At 42.9% G+C, this 12,993-nt stretch overlaps 1 protein-coding gene across 6 annotated transcripts in view; it reads left to right on the top strand.

The window, feature by feature from the left end:
- SPATA16 (spermatogenesis associated 16) overlaps positions 1-12,993 on the top strand; it is a 137,424-nt gene that overhangs the window by 28,114 nt on the left and 96,317 nt on the right. The gene's annotated exons all lie outside the window — the stretch shown is intronic.

Genomic DNA, 12,993 nt, shown 5'->3' on the forward strand with positions numbered 1-12,993 from the left:
TATTGATCACCACAGACACAATAAAAGTGCTGTTATCAAGAGGAGAATAAGTTGCTTTTTACCATTTCTGTACTGTTTATCAGCCATTAAAATAATCAGACAGGATTTTTTGCTGCATTACACTTGATCTGGGGTAGGACAAAATAATGCTTCCTTGGAGATGTCTCATCAATGGAGCTTAAGAACTAAGTGGTTTCTGCCACTAGCAAGGAGAACACCTGAAGAAATTGATGTACTGTCCCTGTATCTTGGCAATATGGTATGTGGAGAGGAAAGCGCTGTAAATTCACCTTAGTTTTTGGCCTCCATCTGTTGGAACAGAAGGAAACATCTGAATTGCTATGATGGGATATGAGAAATAACTCTTCCGCTTTATCAGGTGTAACACCGACAGACCCCCATTGTTGGCGGGCGGGATTTAACCTGGAACCTCTGGAACTTAGTGCGTGAGCCTCTACCACATGAGCTAAAATCTCACGCTCTCTCTCTCTCTCTCTCTCTCTCGTCACCACTAGATGGTACAGAACACCATACCAGGCATGTGGGTTACAAAAGCTCTACAAAACTCAGACTTACATATGTCAAAAAATATCGTTGTAGCCATTTGTTAATAACTTAGCTAGCAAGAAACATGGTGCCTTGGGATGGGGGAGAGAGGGTCAAAAGATCTTATCTTAAATTAATCTTCCCAGCATTGGAAAGTATAAAAATACTTCATAAACATCATGCTGTGTCATACATCTTTTAAAACTTTAAATTTTGCACTCTTGTCCTGAAAATGTTTCTCCCAGTCATTAAACCAAGAAATGAAAGAAGTTAACAATACTCTGTTACTTAAGAGCATAGAAAGAATCCCACAGTATTGCAGTACATACTATATCCAGAGTGGCGTGTGTCTCTGGGATATGAAATTCATCCCACGAGTGAGGTGAAGACCTCAAATAAAGTGTGATTAATTCACAAGAGTGCCATCGTGGTCTTTTTCATGAGCTGGATTATTTCCATATTCCACCGATGGCTATTATGGGCTCTGTGTCTGTGACACTGAAACAAGCATTAGTGTCTTTTTTTTTTTTAAGTGCACTTTCTAATTTTAAATTAACTCTCTGTGTGACTTGCTGTTGCCTTGTGAAACAAGCTATTGGCAGAGACACTATCTCCACCTTCTCAGCAACACCATCCTTGAAGGCCAGATATTTGGGGAGAGAAAATTAAGGTGGTAGGGTACGGTGGACATAATTACAATTAGGCAATCAGATCCAACATAGCCTTCCATCATGTGGCTTATTACATACCTTCTATGCAAATGAGGCACGAAGCAAAGATGAGTATTTCCCAAGCAGCTGCAACACTTACACACAAAACAGAAGGTTAATCTGAAATAGCATGGTCAGATAGTGCCTGCTAGGCACATCTGCCCTGCATGGAGACAATGTAGACCCCTCTGCTGCAGTGGGCGCTTTGGGAGGCATTGAGCACAGTGTCTGCTAGAGCTCTTAGGGCGTGCAGCCACTGCACCATGCTTGGAGATATATAGGATAGATTCTTTTCTGCAGCCAGTAAACTCTTACTAGCTGCTCTGAGGGATAGGAGGCAGCCATTTACTGCCTTCTCCATGTTCCTTCCTGTGCCTTTTGGCATGGCTTGTGTCCCAGGGAGTACACAGGGGACTGCAATTGCAGCTGATTCATGCACAGGCATGAAAGAGAAGAGAGGGCATTTCCATGTGATTTCACCCAGCCCCTCCTCATTGTGCCCCTGAACAAGCCAGCCACAGTCTGACCCTTATGAACTGAAAAATCCCCTGGGCTGAAGCTGGAAATTCAGTCTCTGTACTGTATTGCTTTTCAGAGCTGAATCAGACCCTTAAGTTATTTTATTATCATCGTCATTAAGGCAGCCGGTAGGTACCCCATCCAAGGATCAAGGCCGCATTGCTGCAGAGACAAAGATAGCCCTTGCCCCCGGAGTGCTTAGAATCAAGATGCTGAGCTTACACTCCAGTAGTAAAGTTTTCATCCTCTAGTAACAAAAGCTGTTCCTTAAATGTATATGTTGAATTTAACTTTCTTGAAGAAAAGCCTCATAATCAGCAGTTTTTCTCTCCCTATAGACGATAATTATATTTTTAGGCCTCAAAGCCAAGACATTGATTTTTTCCCCACTGCTACTTATTGTCTTTTATTGCTCTAGAAGATTTTAGATCAGGGATGTGAAATTTACAGATGGATCAAATCTGGTTTGTGGAATGGAGTGGGATTCTGTTATAATGAGCCATTTGGGCATAAACCTCACCTTTTCATCACTGAATTTGAATCTTTCTGTCTTCCAGGCATTTCTAGAGTGCCTATCGCCATGGTAGAGCTAAAATCTGCACAGCTATTTGTCCACAAGAGATCTATCTCGCTCTGCCCGACTCCTTGTTTGAGCTGATGTTACTTACTTGGCTTACACAGTGCTTTTTCCCAAAGAATGCTATGTGTGAATCCATAAAAGAATGTGTTTCCCCCATCAGACTTGTGCAGAAGCAAAATCCCTATTACAGAAGGGTCGGAGCATATTTTGATATCCTTTCAGGGCCAAAGCAGATCAGTCATTTTATAATTAGTTCTAACTGGCATCTTTACATGCTATTAAATTATTTACCTGCAGGTGATGGGCATTCAAAAGCACAAAATATTTTCCTATTTCCTTGGAAACATTAATAAACAAAATAATAATAACTGTAAAAAAAAAGTCACCCTTACCTGTCACTTACAGCTGAAACTCCCACTGCTCTGTATGGGTGACAGGTAAAGGTATCACTACCAGTGAGAAACTAAGATGTGGTCCATATAGTGGACCCTCAGTAGGCATCATACAGAAAAGGAAGGATGGTCCAGTGGTAAGGGTATTTGCCAGAGAGATGGGTTCAATTCCTGGTTGACACAAGCTTCCTGTGTGAACTTGGGCAAGTCTCTTAAAGTTGCTGGACCTCCTGGAAATCAAAATGGGGTACTTGTTCTTCCCTACCTCACAGGAGTGTTGTGAGGATGAATATATTAAAGATTCTGAGGTGCTCAGATTCTATAGTAATGGCAGACAGAGAAGTACCATAGCCAATTTGATAGCAGGTGGTTGTGTTTGAATAGACAGCTTAGAGATCTTGCATGCTGGGGAGCTTCTTTCCTACTTAGTAGGCTGGAACCATCTCTAAACTTTCCTGAATATTGCACAGAAATGCAGTGGGTGGATCCAACAATAAGGAGGCCCCAGATATGGCTTGTGACTAATTTATTTTAACTAATATTTTATTACCTGTATTTATGAGCCATGCAACCCACTTCTGAGCGGGTTTTCGATATGTTCAAAACCATCAATTAGTAGTGATTCACCAACAATTACGAACTGGCAGGCAATTGCTAGATTAGTCACTGTCGCCTCAATAATGTGAAAGGAACCCCAAACCACCAACCCCACCCAATTCTATAGGCCTGAGTTACCTTCTGCCTAAGCCACTGCACAAAGGCCAAGGTCAAAGTGTGAGTCTTGCACTATGTTAGGTACTTTTATGGCCCTATCAACATAGTATCTGAGCACCTCACAGACACTAAGGCAAGTACTTTCACTATATCCCCGTGAGACAGGGAAGTGTAATTGTCCCTACAGTTACAGATGGGGACGTGAAGAGCGAGATTAAGTGACTTGCCCAGGTTCACACAGGAAGTCGTTGACACAGCCAGGAGATGAAGTCAGCTCTGCTTTGGCTCAGTTCAGTGCCTTAAGCATGAGTCCATGCTTCTTCCTAGAATCCATGCTTCTTCCTAGAATCAAGACACTTCCATAGAAAAGCTCCCTGTCACCAGTGTCTGGGAATTTACATGGTGGGACAATTAATTAGAGCACCTGGGCTGGTGGCCACTGTCTGGAAGGTGCATAATAGGATTACACAGGGCACGAGGATTATTATTTAATTTGTGACTGTGGCATTTCATGACTGGAAGCAACAGTGATTGAAAACATGGTGACATTTGGCTTAATTTGTAGGGAGAACTACTATCTGGGCAAGTACGGAGTAAGTCCAAACATCCACAGCGGAGATTAAATAGCACAGGCAGGTGGTGGTAATGGTAGGGGTGTTATGTTATAGTATTTTTTACCTGAAGAGTCTTTAAATTAAATTGCTGCACACTTATACAGACTCCTCTGAGAAGAGAGCTGAAGATGCAGGCTGAAGTGGGCACTCTGCGTTGGTAAGTGTTCATGGACTGATTGGAAGGTAACTTTATCTATGAGGACAGGTTGGAGAAAATGTGTTATTAAAGTACTTTGTTTCCATTTAGAGAGTCACACCAGCACACAAAGACAGCAGACAGTGACAGCTCTTACCAGACCCATTTGTTATTTTACACTCTCCAAGGCTGAACAGGAGTAGGATGAATATAAGTGCTGAAAAGCTGTATAACTGTGAAGCAGACAATGAAAGGCGTAGGTGGGTGTAGACAGGTTCTGGATGCTTTCGGGGAGGGCTTTGGTTTTGCTTGTTGATAATGCAAGTGAGATTGCCAGGTTTCTAATACCGCGTGCTGACAGCAGCATTCAGAGCAAGACTCTCTTTGGAGTTTACCCCACCACACACATTGCTGGAATTGTGGAAGCAAATAACTTCCACAAATGGTTGCTTTTCACCAGTTCTGAAACAATTACTTCTGTTTCTCACCGATGTTGCCTTAAGACTTGGTTTGGTGCACTGAGATGTGTGAACATTTGTATATAGTGGTAGAGTTAAATGCGATTGTGTCTTTGGGTGGGATTTGAATGAAGAGAAGCTGGGGATTGGTGTAGTGAGAGTGGGAGTTGGCTGAGGGCAAGATGGTCAGATTAACAGGAAAGGAACATAAATTGAGTGGCTGCATTTGGGTGGACTGAATGTATCCAAAGACCAGAAGAAAGGAGGCTGCAGGAATCAAGAGAGGAGAGAGAAAAGCTGACGAGGACCCCTTGGTTACAAGCCTGGTTGACAGGATAATGGTGTAGCCAGAAGTAACAGAGAACAGGTGCCGAAATTTGCATTTCCTTGCTCTAGTAGAGTGAATCTGTCCCTTATCTGGGCTAACATATTCACATCTCATGCTGTAGATGTGTGATACTAGATATGGTAGATCAGAAAGTGCCATGAGACATTTGCAAGACAAGATGCTCTATAAATGAGATTTGATTGTATTGCTCAGACCACAATAGCTCCTCTGGAACCATCACGGTATATTGATTCAATAATATATGTTTAATTGCAGAGTTGTGGGTTTTTGCTTCCCTGACCACACTTTTCACCGTGGCAATATTCACATCTGGAGCATATTGTGAAATAATAATTCCTTATGAGGGCCTCATTTTTATAGTACGGCACACAGGTTAATATGATGGTGGATTCATTTCTGTAAAATGGATGACATTTTCTGAAAACTTAGTGTCCTGATTTAACACTTCTGATGTAAATAATTTATGATAACAGCACTAGCTGTGTGTTACAAGTAGGGTAGAACTTTGGACTGAAATTAGGAGACTAGACGGGCATGACTAAGGGGTGGGACTGCTGCAGGGACTGTATGCTTAGCTACTGTAGATGAGAATACTTCATGTCAAGTTTATATATAAATATATATCTATAATATAGTGTAGCAAATGACCACTGTCTTTTAATAGCCAACTAGAAATGAACACAAACTGAAATGTGAGATCTAAGCGTCCCCTGAGTTTTGTGGGCATTTGAAATCTGAATTTTGCAAATGGTCCCCATCTTCATAGGGGCTGAACAAAAGACCCACATTCACATACCCTCAAATTTTGGGGAGCTGGAAATCTGGAGCTGGATTTGAATTTTTTACTTTCAGGCCCACCCTGCAACCAATCCAATCACATACTCTTAACTGTTGAAGTGAGACACACTAAAAGTTGTTTTAGACTCTGGCTGAGAAAAGCACTTACACATGTGGTTCAGGGCCCTTCCTGAATACTGATGCTTTCCTGAATGGGGGCCTTAAGTATCAGAGAGAGTCTTCCAGAGTTTTGCATGTCACAGGTGCACCTAGCTCACTGCCAGCACTATCTAAATAATAGACAATCATATCTCCATCTATACCCTATACAAAACATTCATGGCAGAACAGCTTGTGAAAAGCCTGGCGAATTTAGCTCTTCTTGTGTGACAGCTGCGTACAGTTTTAATAATGAATTAAAATGATATGACCCTTTCAATTCATTGTGCAGAAAGTTATTTACACAAATATCATTAACAATAAAGGCAGAGTTTTTGCATAGATTTCCTGCTCAGTTGACCTAAGCTATAACCCAAGATGCCAATATAATGTTGAACTGAAGAAGGAAAGTTGGGCTTTGACCAATGATATCACTAAGAGCCAGTCCTTTCCTCTTTTTTTTTTCCCCATCCACACTGATTGTTACAGGTTATACTATGCCACTGTTAACTAGTTCTTTATTATACTGCTGTCCTATCATTTTGCTTGGAAAGTGAGGCTGAACAGAATATACTAATAGGTTTCAGAGACTGTATTTATTTATTTATTTGTTTAATTACTTGGGAAAAGATATTTAGTTTCTATGAAGGTTGTGGTGGTCAAGCCATAAACAGCAGTGGATGCTGCCAAGTTTTGAAAGCTATTCCTGGAAGTAGCTTACTGTAAGAGGCAGTTCCTAGGACGAAACTGCAGTGTTAGAACTGTTGGCTGATGGACATGCAGTATGATTCGGTGTTGTTGTAGGCCTGTTGGTCCCAGGATATCAGAGAGACAAGGTGGGCAAGGCAAAATCTTTTATTGAACCAACTTCTGTTGGGGAGAAAGGTGATGTTTCAAGCTTATGCAGAGCTCTTCTCCAACCAGTGGACAAAATTCGGTGATGAATCCTGGTCACGAGCCATGAGGCCTGTTGCACATACACTAAGGAGAAGTAATTCTCATCCTCAAAGGAAACCTGAACAACACTTTCAAAAGACGAGCCTGGGAACTTAAATTCATGACCCTGCTGGACACTAAAAATCATGGACTAGTGGTTTTATTATGTCGGTGTAGCAGGAGAGTTAAATCAGCTGGAAGAGCACTGCAGTGTGCACACTCCATTGTTTTGTCAATGAAATCTGCCTTTTGTTGACAAAACTGTGTAGTGTAGACATGTCCTTAGTTTCCCAGACCTGAAGAAGAGCTCTGTGTAAGCTTGACAGCTTGTCTCGCTCACCAACAGAAGTTGGTCCAATAAAGATATTTACCTCACCCACCTTGTCTCTCCAGCAATATGATAGCACTCCTGAGCACAGTACTTAGTGATGATAGTCTTGTGGTTAAGGCATTGGATTAGGATTTAGGAAATCTCAGTTCAATTTCTTCCTGTCACAAACTTCTTCTGTGACCTTGGCCAAATCTCTTTATTTGCATTCTTGTAGCAGCTAGGGGCCTCAGTCAATATGTGCTAGCCTCTATACATCCAATACATACAGTAAGAGACAGTCTTTGCACTGACGAGTATATAATATAATTAATCTCTGTCTGTTTCCCAGCTCTAAAATAGAGATACTTCCTTTCTCCCACCCTTTGTCTTCTCCATTTACATAGTAAACTCTTTGGCACACACACTGTCTCTTATTATGTGTATGGACAGTGGGCCCACAATTGTGGATGATACCTCTAGAAGCTGTCATACTATACATTAAAATAAATATTGTTCTGCAGCCATTCAGACACTGAGCACTATTGCTGGAAGTACTCTCCCTTCAGTGTACCCTGGGTAAGTATTCTTAGGTAATCTGAGACTATCTCAGTTTAAAAGTAAACCTTCTGAAAGCAAAAATACTGTCTGTCATATGTGCAGGACATAAAGTGATATGTTTCAGCTTTTTATTTTTTTAATCCCAGAATGGCTGTAAAACTTCAACTGTTTAAATTGTTTTCTTCAACTTTATAGCACCTATAAAAATTCTAGACACACAAAGATTTCCACAGACCCAAAATGGCACAAAAATCTTTCGTAAAAAGTACCCCCCAAATTTCCCAGTTCGGCATTAAAAACAAACTGTGCTCTGTAACATAACTGGAAAACAACAACACCTGTGCAAAAGCTAGGAACCTTTCCAAGACTTCCATCTTTTGAATGGTTTTCAAAAGGCTACATGCTTGCTGCAATGAATTGGGGTGGATGACCCAACACAGGTTTCTTCCAACCTTGTTCGTATTAACACAAAAAAGTCTTCCTTACAACGATGGTAATAGCTATTAGCTTATTTAATGTACTGTTCATCTCACTGTCAGGTACTCTAAACATTTCAAATATTCTGTTGTGCATAGACTTTTACTTTTGAGAATAGAGAATGTTCTAATTGCAACACTGTACTTGGGACATTACAGTAGCATGTAGAGGCTCAAATCAAGGTCAGGATCCCATTGTGTTAGCCACTATATAAAAACTTAGGAGACAGTTCCTGCCCTGAAGAACTTACTACATAAATAGACAAGACAGATGAAGTATTGTTACTCCCATTTTGCAAATGGGGAACTGAGGACCAAATTGATTAAAGGAGAGATTGTCATTTATGTCTTTGAAAAATCTCCCCCTTAGGATATATGGCAAGTATATGGTACAGGTAGGAATTGACCCCTTGTGTCCTAGCCCAGTGCCTTAATGACAAAGCCATCCTTCTTGTCTATATCAAAGCTCGTCTGGCAAATCCGTATCTCTTTTAAAGTAGTTTGACAAGGCTCATGCTCCCTTCAAAGACTTTAGAAGGATTATAGCATTGAACATGGTTTTTCAAATCAGCAATAAAATGAAACCTTGAGAAAGACACTGAACTGAAGAATTTCAGTGTTTGGATCCTGAATGATTCCCTCCTTCTCACTATCCTTCAAGAACTTGCAGTCTAGGGAGTAGCCTCAATTCTCCAATTCCCATAAATTTAACAGAGGTCACAGCATGACCTATTCAGCCGAGAAGCATTGCCACTGAGAAACCCAATGATACCTTTACACTCATTGATGTGTGAACATAATTCTCTGAATCTTTTAGCCACACATAATGTGTCTTACCCATAGAAAGACTTCAGCAGATGTATACGGCACCATGAGTAAAGTTACAAGTGATGAATTCTCTGATTTATAACTCTTCCTGGTAACAAGATAATAGAAAATTGTAAGCTTATGGGTGTTGCAGAGTGCACAACTTCTTCCAGCAGAGGCGAGAAGGGAAAGAGAAGATATTCATCACCCCTAAACTAAAGGGACTCTTGGTTGTATGACCCCTGTTGTCTGTTTTGAGACCAGCTCCATATTTTACAATCACACAAAATGAATTTTAAAGAGCGTGGTAGCCTTCTAAGGGTTAAATGTCAGTGATGGTACATGAACCTTCCTGTTTCTAGTGTGTGTATGTGCAAAATAAGATGAGACTATGGAGACACTTGCTTACTGTGCCACCTTTGTTATTTAAAGAGATGTGTTGGTCTGTTTAATGTAGCTTAGCACATTTTTAAAACAATTGATTATTGCATCTAAAACAGAGATTAGCAGCTCACAAATTTTGGAGGGGAGGAAATGGACAGAGAAGAAACCGACATATGCCCAGTCCTCCGTTCCAAGGTTTTTGAGCACAGTAATGTGCACGGTAGGCAATGCAGAATTGTCAAACCTGAACTCGGGTGGGCAAGGCCTTGGGTGTACCATGATCCAGGCAGAAGTTACTCTTCTGAGACAGAACTTGCTTGGGGGCTAGTGCTCTCTTAGGGTCCTATAGATCATTTTCAGTGAGATCTTAGAGTTTAAAGGCACATCTTTGGCAAATCTGAAATCCTAACTCACTATTGCCAACCTCACGAAATCAAAAATCGAGAGTTGGACCCTCAAAAATCAAGCGATGGTCCCAAAATATCATGAGAACTTTTTGGCATAAAGATTAGACTGGATTTTTTCAGTCTGCCTTTTGATTTTTTTTAATCTCCCCCTGCCCATCCCATGTGCGTCTCTCTCTCTCTCTCACACACACACACACACACACACTGTTGTCCTCTGCTGCAGGAGCTGCCCATCCCCCGTCCCCCAGAGCCCCAGTCAGTTCAACCTCCACCCCTTCTGTTCCCCCAGCCTCACTTCTGCTTTTTTAGGGCCCTTTGCCACCCTCCCCCAGGCCTGAGGGGCTGCAGTGGGTCCCCTATCCCTGATGTGGGGGAGCAACTCCAAGGACTCTTCACGCCCACTATCCCTGCCCAGACCGGATGCTGCAGGGGTAAGAGAGAGGAGCAGAGGTGTCATCCTGCTCATATTTCTCACAGGAAGGGAGCAGGGATTAAGAAGCAGAGCCACACTGGACTGCTGGGCTCTCAGGGCACATCTACACTGCAATTAAAAACCTGTGGAACTGAGTCTCTGAGCCTGGGATAGCTGACTTGGGATCACGGGGCTTGGGCTGCAGGGCTGGAAATTGCCAGGGGAGGGGTGGGTCTCAGAGGCCATGCTCCAGCCTGCCCCCAAACATCTACACTGTAATTTTCAGCCCTGCAGCCCAAGCCCTTTGAGCCTGAGTCAACTGACCCAGGCCAGCCACAGCCGTGCTCCAGGTCTTTTATCACCCTGTAGATGTACCCTTTGTTCTCTCCTCCCGCTGTGAGAAGGATGAGCAGAGGGGAGAGACTGTCAGCTTCTGGCAGGGCTGAACTTCATGAGGGGGTGGAGCTTCTCACATCATCGCCAGAGGAGCTACAGCTCCCTCCAAAATCCCATCACTCATGAAAACATCATGAGAGTTTAGCTACCACTAAAGCCATCATTTGTTGTCCCCCTCCCCACCCCCGCATTTGCTTGGGTCCGGTAGCTCCTCCCCTTAGGCTGAGGGGAGGGACCTTTAGCTGTGGGTGGGCTTGTGCCCACCCATCCCCAATTCCCAATAGGTACCACTAAAGCCATCCTCTTAAAGAGATCTGCTCTGGTCAGGAGGAATGACATATTACAATTACACTTCTGTTAAATTATTTTCTCTAAAAACATTGTTTTTCCACTGGATCCACAGTGTGTTTGTGATTTAATTCAGTACCCTCCTCCTATGAATGGTCAACTAATTTATCTTCATTTCAATTTCCCTTTTTATGTGACACTAAAAAGTTATTCCATTGTCATGGTAACATCCTGTTAAATAGAAGGACCTGATGACTATACTCCCATAGCTTGTCTCTGTAAACAAAAACTAACTCTTGTAATTATTGTTTTGTTTCTGATATTTAGATGGCAAGGATTTGTAAACTTGTTCCTTTTTCCTAAATAAATAACAAAGAGAGTTTGTTACCTTGTCTGTAGCTGAGGCAGTTTAGTACCGGTTATATCCAAACCAACTTTTTGTTCTTAAATTCTACCCAGGAGTCTCTGAGCACCCTTGCTAAGCACTGTTCAGTCTTAGGGTACATCTATACTGCAAGCAGAAACTGGCAGCAGTAAGTCTAAGAGCACATACCTATAGCCCTAACAATAGCTGTGTAGATGTTCAGGGTTAGGCTCCAGAGCCCAAGGTCCAGCTTAGGAAGCACGGTGGGCTTCACAGATGGGCTCTGAGACTCGCTACTGCAGGTTTCCTCTTGCAGCGCAGATGTGCCCTTAGCGAGCCGGTAGGCAGACCGATAGGCACCGACTCTCTGGGTGCTCCGGGGCTGGATTATCTCCAGTAGGCTGGAGACGTAGGAGCTTCAAGGCCAGATGAAGAGCTATGAAATATCAACTGTTAATCTCAACAGTTGGCAAAGAAAGCTCCCTCAATGGGAAAATATGTATAACCTGCAACGGGGGATGGAGCAGGATAGCAGGAACAGATCATAAAGGAAGAGCAGGTTATCCTCATCCCCTAAAAGCATAAGGATCTTTATAAAACATTTTTGTTTGCAAGTAGGTATTGAGGTTATCTGTTAACAAGGGAAAGTTAGTGTTCGTGCGATATATTCCCACTTCTCTGCTATTCCTGGCTGTAAGCCATATGACCTGTGTATCCTCAAGTATAGTAAACAGTTGCAGGTATATTTCAACTTGAGGACTGTAACTTTCTGTGGTGAACTATACCATTATTTTCCTAACACGTCTGAGGATGGCAGCTCTTTTTAGTGGTCTATCTGAATGTCTGGTGAGATGGGAGGCCCTTATTGATAACTTATTTTACAAGTCTTATGGTCACCACATATCTAGCACTCTGGATTTTCATTAACAGATTCTACTGTTACCACAGCCTATCTGTTTAACACAGCTGGACCCGTCTCCCATAGGACCAGATTCTAACATCCTTATTAATGTTCAATAGCACCTTAATCCATTTATAATCCCATTAAAACCAACGGGGCTATATGCTGAGGAAGGTGCTGCCCAAGTTGAGCATGGGATCAGAATCAAGTGTAGAAAGATTTCCTTGGCACACAAAGAACAGTCATTGTCTACATCTCTGTTGGTTCTATAATCCTTCTGCGCTTCCCCTGAAGATCTCGAAGTGCTTTGGAAACATTCATTAATTAACCCTCACAGACCCCAGAGAGGTAGGTACCAGGGGCGGCGAAGACCGCCTGACTGCCGGGCTTGGGGCGGTAAAAGCATAGAGCCGTCCCTGGTAGGTACATATCATTATCGCCATTTTACAGACAGGGAAAGTGAAGCACAGAGTGTCCATGAGTGAGTTGCCCAAAGTCAGAAAGTGAGTGTGCTGGAAGCAGAACCAAGAACTGCAAATCCCAGTCCTAGAGCCTAACCTCTGTCCTCCAGGGCTGCCCAGAGGGGGGGGCAATTTGCCCCGGGCCCCACAGGGGCCCCCACAAGAGTTTTTCAGGGGCCCTGGAGCAGGGTCCTTCACTCGTTCTGGGAGCCCCAAAAAACTCTTGCTGGGCCCGGGCCCTGGGAGCTTCTTCTGCTCCAGGTCTTCGGCGGAGGGGGGGCCTTCCGCCCCAGGGCGGAAGGCCCCCCCTGCCGCCGAATTACCCCCGAAGCAAGACCC

Source organism: Mauremys reevesii, linkage group 9 (genome assembly GCF_016161935.1).
Source record: "Mauremys reevesii isolate NIE-2019 linkage group 9, ASM1616193v1, whole genome shotgun sequence".
NCBI lineage: Eukaryota > Metazoa > Chordata > Testudines > Geoemydidae > Mauremys > Mauremys reevesii.